This window comes from Meleagris gallopavo, chromosome 10, assembly GCF_000146605.3.
Source record: "Meleagris gallopavo isolate NT-WF06-2002-E0010 breed Aviagen turkey brand Nicholas breeding stock chromosome 10, Turkey_5.1, whole genome shotgun sequence".
NCBI classification, from domain to species: Eukaryota; Metazoa; Chordata; class Aves; order Galliformes; family Phasianidae; genus Meleagris; species Meleagris gallopavo.
The window spans coordinates 28595357-28604199 of NC_015020.2; positions in this window are offsets into that span (position 1 = coordinate 28595357).

Genomic DNA, 8843 nt, shown 5'->3' on the forward strand with positions numbered 1-8843 from the left:
AGACTCCATTGCAGTTTTACTAAGAAGGAAAACCCTGATTATATCTGTAACTCTATAACTTACCATAACTACTTACACTTTAAAAAAAAAAAAAGCATCTAAAGTTATACTTTTCGTATTTAACCATTGTTCCATCACTTCAGAGATCACACTGTTTACAGTAGACATTGGAAAAAAAGGAAGAAGCAAGGTACATAGACACATTCTCAAAGTCTCATCATCTGGATTTGGTGAAACGTCGACCAGGAGTCTTCCTCCCCACAGGAAGGTCAGATTTATTCTGACGTGCTTGCAAAGCAATTGTAATTGACTAGATGCTTGGTATTTGTGTGTTTTTAATGCTTGTTTGTTTTCTCATTTCTTATGAACGGATTGTACTGAGAAAGACCTGATGTTTTAAGTTTTGCAAAATATTCAGGCTCTATAATTCAGGTCCCTGGGTTTTCATCAGGCATATACAGGTATATTCTTTAACTGCACCACCTATTCCTACTAAATAGAAATCAGCTCTAAAAACATTTCAGGCTATGAGCTCAGTAGCTCAGATCTCAGAAAGGGAATCCTGCTGGTAACAGTTTGTATTCATCCATAGCATTTGAATTACCTAAATACAAAAGTGTGGGCCATGAATGTATGCTTATGCTCTATATAAAAATGGAGCACAATGGGATCAGATCAGAAATCTTTTCAATTCAGTAGACACTATTAAAGAGACAAAATGTGATAAAAAATACAGGTTACTACTTACCAAGGAAGTGTGGTGCTAGATGGCTCTGCTCTAACATTGCTGTTCTATCTCTCTTGCTCCTCAAAAAGCCGGGGTGAATAAAATATGGTGAAAAAATCTAACAAGCTCATATAAGGACACAGAAATAGTGCACCAACTACTGTCATGGCCAAAACTCTCAGCATAAGGGGGATTAATGTGACTTATTATCAGATAACTGTCTAGAGTAGTGAGAAACTAAAATCAAACTGAAATCATCTTTTGGACAATGGGTATTGGAACTCATACTTACCTTTATTCCTTGTAGTCAATCCATATCACAAAGTGGTGGGTTCACAGTTATCTCAAGAAAACAGGATGCAACTACTTATAAAATAGCCCCTCCTTCCTCCATCTTTATAAAAGCAATACATTGACAGCATTTAGGAGTTCTTAGCAAGTATTAAAATTAACTCATTCCTAACGAGTCAGACTAAAGTAAAGAAAATATATATTTTTTAATCTACAAATACCTAAAAAACAAAAAAAAACCAAACAAACAAAAAAAAAACAGAAAAAACCCCACACAAGTAATAGAAAGACAGACCCTTTGTCTCAAGAATCAGAGTTTCAAAGGAATGTTGAACCTTGTTTTCTTTCTTTGTATAGAGGTAACAAACCACAGGTCATTGCCTAATCCCAGTAATGCACAACTTGTTACTGAGGTCTTCTTTGCTTCAGCAGGCAGTTTCAGACTAGGCTGGGACCTTGTTTTAGGATAACTTGCTTTATTATACAGCTTGTCCTTTCTTAAGCTCCCTATTAGATTATAATATTCTCCCATTCTCCCACCCTGAAGATTTCCTCAGTCATTAATCAGAAACGAGATTCACTTTCAACTCACCAGACTGCCCCTGCCTGCTCTGGAGGCACTAATTGCTGCCCAGCAGCGAGCAGGCAGCCAGCCCCTGCAGAGCTCAGTGGCATAGCACAAGGCAGCCTGCCCTGTTCTTCCTGCCTGAGCATGTTTGGATCACACTGGGAAGGTGTCCTGGTTTTTGTTGTTGTTGTTTTTTTCCTATAATCTTATATTCTATAAAACATATAATTTGCAAGTCATACAACACAGCACATCTCCTATGAGACCAAACACAATGGTAATCAAATCACTTTCAGAGGTAACAGACTCATGGGTGGCTGCATCCTGAGTTGCCAATGGACAAGACAAAATAGTAATAGCAAAACGAATGTATTGTTTTCAGGACTTGCAGTGCACGTGAAACTAATCAGTATCTGTGTAACATGTTGGCAGCTATCTGAATACAAACACTTCTACTTGCATTTTCTAAGCATGGATCATCAGAACTTGACCTTGTCTGCCTTAGGCCACTGATTACATAGGGCTCTGAACATTCAGACCTATTATTTGTATCCTCACTGTCCTCCTTACTACCTTCACACTGCTGTCATGGTTCTGAATGGCACTGGTCAGTTTGAATTCGGGGGGTTGTAATAAGGCTTACTTTAGCAACTTAGGTACCCTTCTGTTGTATAAGAATATCATAACTCTCAAGACACGGTTTGATAACTTTAATGAAGCTCTGCCATTTACAATAGTTGCAATAGTTCACAAAATATTAGAGATCACATATACATATAAACTTTTCCTGTTTACAAGTCGACCAGTATGAACTACACAAGCTACATTTACTCACATAACAAAATGAAACATTGATGAGCTTCATTCACTGATCAAACACCTCAACAATTTACAGACCAACATTTTTCTGTAGCTGCTAAAACAACAACAAATAAGTTATGTCAACAGATATACTGGCATCACATTCTACACAATGGAAAGGCCAAATTGAGTACTGACTGAACGCTCCCAGATTTCTGTGGAACTCAAAAGAAGTTACAGTGCTGAGCTTATACCAGCATCAAATATGTACACATTTTGTAGTTTCTGTGATTGGCAAAATTGCAGAAAAAATCCTTAGGGTAAATGAAAGCATTTCATTTCATTATAAGCTTATTTAACTCATTAATTTTCTAGCCATTTTAAAACAAAAAATTGAAATATTTAAACTTGAGTTTTTTTTATTTTCCAACTCAAACTGTTCTCACAAATAACACGAATTGGTACTTTGTAAAAAGTTTTGGTTTCTCAGACTGCCTTCCCAGTGAATCAATTTTTAACTATTTAGTCCAAATGTACTAACATTTCACTCATTATTTGAAGTTAAACAGAAAAATAAAATAGTTATATCTTAAAATAATCCTTCTGTTACAAAGTCTGATACTCTCATTTTTGCTTCTAAACAAAGTACATTCATAAAAGCCAATGCTTCTTTTAGCAGCAATAGAAATATAAAGTCCTTGAAATTTTCAGACACCTTCAGATATTCTGCATGTACTCAGCGCTTCAGACATGGATGCTGCAAACATCAAGTATGCAGTTTGTTTTCACAAATAAAAACCACACACACAGTGCAGTTCCGTACACAACTGTTACACGTGAGACCTGTGCGACCTTTTACAAATTGAACACAGGTACCTTATGAGTGTTTCTGTTTATTAACTTGGGAAACCCTTCAAGGAATTTTCTCCAGTGTGGAGATAAAAATAAAATCAAATAAGCCATACTCTTTATACAGACTAACCATAGCTTTGTCTGTTAATTTCAATAAAATTTACTGAAAAGACTAACAACTCACCAATAGGTCTAAAATGTAACTGTAAGCAAGCTGAGCTCATCTGCTTCTAACTGTGTTCCCACAGGGAACCTACTATTTTATCAGGGATTGCAAGGGACGCATATGCTGCTGAAGTTTGCAGCTCTCCCAAAAATTAATGAAGTAATTAACTGAGAGTTCAAGTCAATGAACCAAACAAACTAGACTGTTTTGTAAGCTAGCCACAAAACAAAACATGTTCTATACATCCAATGGGAAAATGAATTCCTACAAGCAAAGAATACCCTTAGGGAAAGGATGGCGGATTTTATCCTAGGAAGCAATGACTTTGCAAAGGCTTTGGGAGTATCACTGATAGATGCAGCTACCCCTTTTAAAAAAAAACTTAGAGATAATTTTCTCACCTGTATGTTTGTTTGTTTGTTTTAAGAATCCTGCTAAGGTAAAGGATTTGGAACCCTGTTTCTCTTTAGTATCTAGGAAAATCTACAAAGATTTATCATTCTACAGCCAGTTTTGGCAGAGATATACACTAAAGTGAATTAAAACATTCAAATGCATCTTCTGGAGTAGCAATATCAAACCGATAAGTACAGGAGAAAATCATTCATAATTTAAAACAAATGCCAAGCCACTGAGCCTTAGAATTCATTGTAAAGTATTGCCTGTCTATGAGCATTGCTTCCATCATCTCTTCATACACTGTGTCTGATTTTATTGCCCTGTCGAGCTGAGCGGCTGTAGATTTATTTGTTTGGAACTTACTGGTGACTCAGATATTGCTGCAACCTTTAAAGAATTCTTGATGGAGCTGAGTTCCCACATGTGTAAGTTTATGATGTGCACGCCACAACATCCCCTTGTGATCTTGTACAGGTTTTTAAGTACGGCTTTCCGGAGAAGAATATACACCCAGGGATCTAAAATCTGATTCCATGTTGCCATTCTGAGAGCAAAAAGTATTGTTTCACAGTTCTCCTTTGAATGACTTGCGTTTATCCCAATTCTGGCCATTGACACCTGAAAATTGAACATTTTAAAATTATGCATCAAAAAATACAGCAAGTGAGCATGTAAACGAGTGAAATTTTCAACAGTATCATTAAGCATTACATCTTCAAAGCATCAGTGTATCTCCATTGTGAAGTTAATACATTCGTGCACGTAACAGTTATTGTTCTATAAATTCTCTCATGTCTTACATAGGATGAATACACGTTCCTGCTGAACTACTGCTGAAACTTTAATGGATGATGGCGACCAGACAGAGCCTCCAAAAACAGAAATTGATTTGAGCAAGGAGTAAAAAATTAACCAGAACCTAAGCCAACAAGGCATGACAAGACTATTCCAGAGTTGCATTTTTTAAAGGATAGAGGACATCATTAGATGAAAACACTTTTACAAAGATTATTTACTTTTTCATACCTTCAGAGTGAAAGTCTGCATAAAGAACACAGCACATTGATTTCATCACAACGAATGCAACAGAATATTATTTATTTACCCTAGAAATATAAGATAAATTAGAGGTTAAGTTTCTAGGAAAATTTAAGCCATAGTGACATAGGCCACCAATATTCTTCCTCTTGCCAGCACAGCTGCTGAAGGTCTTCTTCACCTGCAAGGACAAAGGAAATGCTGCACATGGACAGCAACCCACTACCATTTAGTTTCTCAGTCCAGCACAGGAGGATTACTTCTGGCAGAGGACACTCAATGGGCAGACAAGCCCAACACAGCTCTATAAGATGTGGCTGGCCTCCAGCCTTGCAGGGCTGCAGCTTAAGCACTGAATCACCAGCCCAGCTGAAACATACAGTGTTGGAGTTCCTGCCCTGCAGAGACCTCTGTAGGCTTTCCGCCACTGAAGTTTTGTAACCTGAGTTCCTGTGTAAAGAAAGCCCGACTGTGTAAAGCCAGGAATGTGACAGAGGATAGTAAATTATCTCTCTCTATTATTAATGTTAAAAGCACATGAAGACTTTTTTGGTAGTAGGATGAAACACTATACAGCTTTCAGTTCCAAAGCATTTAAAGTGATACAGTTAAGTAACTAAGAAACGAGATATTTTGCAAGTGATGCTATGAGTACACTGATTTACTGAGTGATAAGAGTAGGGCCAGTCTATACAAGTGAAGAGTCCTATTTTCACAAAGATACACTGTAAACAAACAAACAAAAACCTAAAAAAAAAATGAATGAAGAGAAAAAAATCTACTGGTCAAGGTTCTAGCAAACCCATTTTACTTCAAGATAATTCTTAGTATTGCTAGCCTGGTCTGCATTGCAGGTCAGCACACCTGGGGATAAATTTCCATCCAAAACAGAGTGAATGCATAAAAGGAGACTGTACTACTTTGGTTAGGCATTTGGTTAAGAGTTTCTGCATGGACAACTGTGGGAGCAGACAGGAGAGCCCACAGGAACATTCCTAGGGAAGCTGGTAAGATTGGCAGAAGCACAGCTGGGAGCCAGTGAGCGGAGGGGGAGGAATGTCTGAGCACCATGCCAACACAAATAACTACAAGTCAGTTTACCGAATCTGCCTTTCACCCCACAACTGTTGGGTGCATTCCTCTCTGACATCAGCAGCCCACCCAAACTTAGACAAGTCCTTTGACTTTTGCACTGGACGTTTTCTCAAGACAGTCCAACATTTTATTTATTAGAGGTTCAGTACAAGCCAAATTCAGATGGAGTACTCCTTATTCGTGTAAGTAGAACTGGCAGCAAAGGACAACACAACATAGTTCAGACTAACATTCTTATCTGATATATAGTATGTTTGGCTTAATACAGATATACAGCTTCCTAATTTGCTTCTTGATGTTTCTGTGAGTACTTCAAAATTCCATTTGTTCTTCTCTCTTATTCTGCAAAGATAATAAATTCCAAATCCAAATGAATTCTATGCCCAGAATAAAAGGCAGTAGAGGTGGTCACTTAAGAAGAGTAGCTGCATCTGCATTTTGAAAAAATATCATTTTCTTACATGTCTAGCAAACTTGAGATTCCTTTCTATTTAGTATTAATAACTTCTAAGTGAATAAACTCATTTGTTCAACTTGCTGCCTAAACACTAAGTAACTGTCTGGATAATGGCTGTCCTTAAAACACTATCTAACAATCAGGAAATACATAATTTTATGGATTTTGATATTTGGATAAGCTTCATCTGGGACATTTAAGTTATGTCTTATGAGCACTGGATGTACATAGAATAATGTATTTGAGTACAAGTAGCAAATAGAAGGTACAGCTTGTGCATGCAGCCAAATGCTTAAGCAAGTCAGCTGTGAATCCTAGTATTGGAAGTATTGAGATAAAATGTTATCTACAGATTTTGTTTCATAAAATAAGAATTTTCTTAAATTATTTAGGAGTGTTATTCAAAAATAAGAAACTATATAAGAAACTATTTGGGGGGGGATTAACTAAAGCCATCATAAAGCAATATACCAACTTTTTGAAGATGTGTGAGGCTGAGAATTCTATATAGGCCTGGAGTAAGAATCTCAGTCCAGCTCCAAGCACGAGATAATCCTAAGTATTTTTACCCTAAAACACATGTGGCAGAATAGCAACAGTGACGCCTCCATCATCTCATCTCTGGGTATGAATTGAAATAAATCCACTCCTCTAAACAGTCTGCACTGTTCAGGGAACTCTTTTGTACATAAGACAACATGTAAGAAGGCTTCAGGAATATGAAATCAATAGCACACCAACAGAGGACAAAGAGACGAACATAGACAAAGTTCATTATAAATTATTACTATCACACTTGAATATTCATCCTTATTTAAATTTTAACTCAAATCATTTTGAAATCATGAACAGTTAGAAGGCCTCATGCACTACCATTCCTTAAAGTTTTCGGTTGAATTAAAACCTCAGTCTGTTTTTGCTCCATAGGTATAAGAAAGTCATGTCACAATTGGCAGAAGTCTCCAGCTCAGGAACTGGAACCAGAGATTGCTACAATGCTTACTTATGGGAGCAAGACCTTCTCTGTAGGCACAGAAGTGTCAATTTTCTTCTTGTTTGGCTAATACTGCTCAATAATCAGGTCCAAGCTGAGAAAGCAATTTAAAGAACAATGTGTTTTTTTCCTTTCCTGCAGGACTATCAGATTAATATGATTAAGAAATTCTGTTGCCTGTAGCCAGGAAGGAAGAGGGAAATGCAACATGATTGGACGGGATGATCTTGTAGGTCTCTTCCAACCTTGATGATTCTATGATTGTATCCTATCTGGTTGCCTTTGATCTATACAACTGATTTTCACAGCCATGCAAATTCAGCAGCATGACTCAAAAAATTAATCCCCAGCTGGTAAATAAGAAATGTAACTCATGACATTTTCTAACATATTTAGTAGTGTGAAAATCCAAAAGTATTTTGCTGAGTTACACAATGCTTATATGGATACAGCTGTAATATGTCTCCCTGACTTATGAAAAAATGGAAGTATTACTTGATATAACCAGTACAACTCAAATGTTCTTTCGGAAAATAACTCTAAAAGCTTTAGTTAAAAACACTGACTTTTTAAACAAAGTTTCTCTGACTCATGTGCTGGTTTGAATTACAACCCAAGAGCTCCCTGTACCCCAAAATAAATACAGACAAGTCCAAACTTGTGTCAAGCACAAACTTAACACAATGCATTAAACTTCTCCATTATTTTTTTTCCAATTTTAGGTTTCACTACAAATAAAGCTTACTTTTCAAAATCCAGAATGTCACATGAAAAAGTTTTAAAAACATTTTGAAATTGTTGACTTCTGCAACTGCATCTTTCACTTAGCATTAGAGAATTGTCATTTCCGTTAGGTACAGAGCTCAGTACAAGAAAATGGAAAAAAAAAAAAAGCAGCTAGCTCCAGAGCTTCACACCACTCTCCAAATATAAACAGCATGTCTTTAATTTCCCTTCCAATTGGATCTCAATTAGATGTGAATAACTAACAAGCTAAATGGCACTGCTGATCAGTTACATTCCTGTTAAGCCTAAAGGACATTCAAATCAAAACAAGAAGCAGATTCTAAAGCTAGTTAAGAAATAAGGCAAACTTTAGTATTACTTCGATGCATTTCAGCTTGTAAACTCTAAAAACAGGTTCTATTCTTATCCTTCAAGAAACCAGATAAAAGCTCATCACCAAAAGATTGGTATGGAAAAAGCAGACAGGCAAATTCTGTTGTTTGTAAACAAATATCAGAAATTCTCTTCCACTGCAGGTCAACCTTTGGTCTCCATTTCTTTGTAGAAGCCTTACAGACCTTCCTAAACTTCTTCTTAGGATTCCATTGAAAGAATTTATGAGAGTTTCCATCAAGGTAAGTCCATGTTTGTTTGTTTGTTTTTTTCAGTATTTGCAGAGTTGTTATATTTTGTCACTGTCATGGATGCCCATGTTAAATCCAACATGCA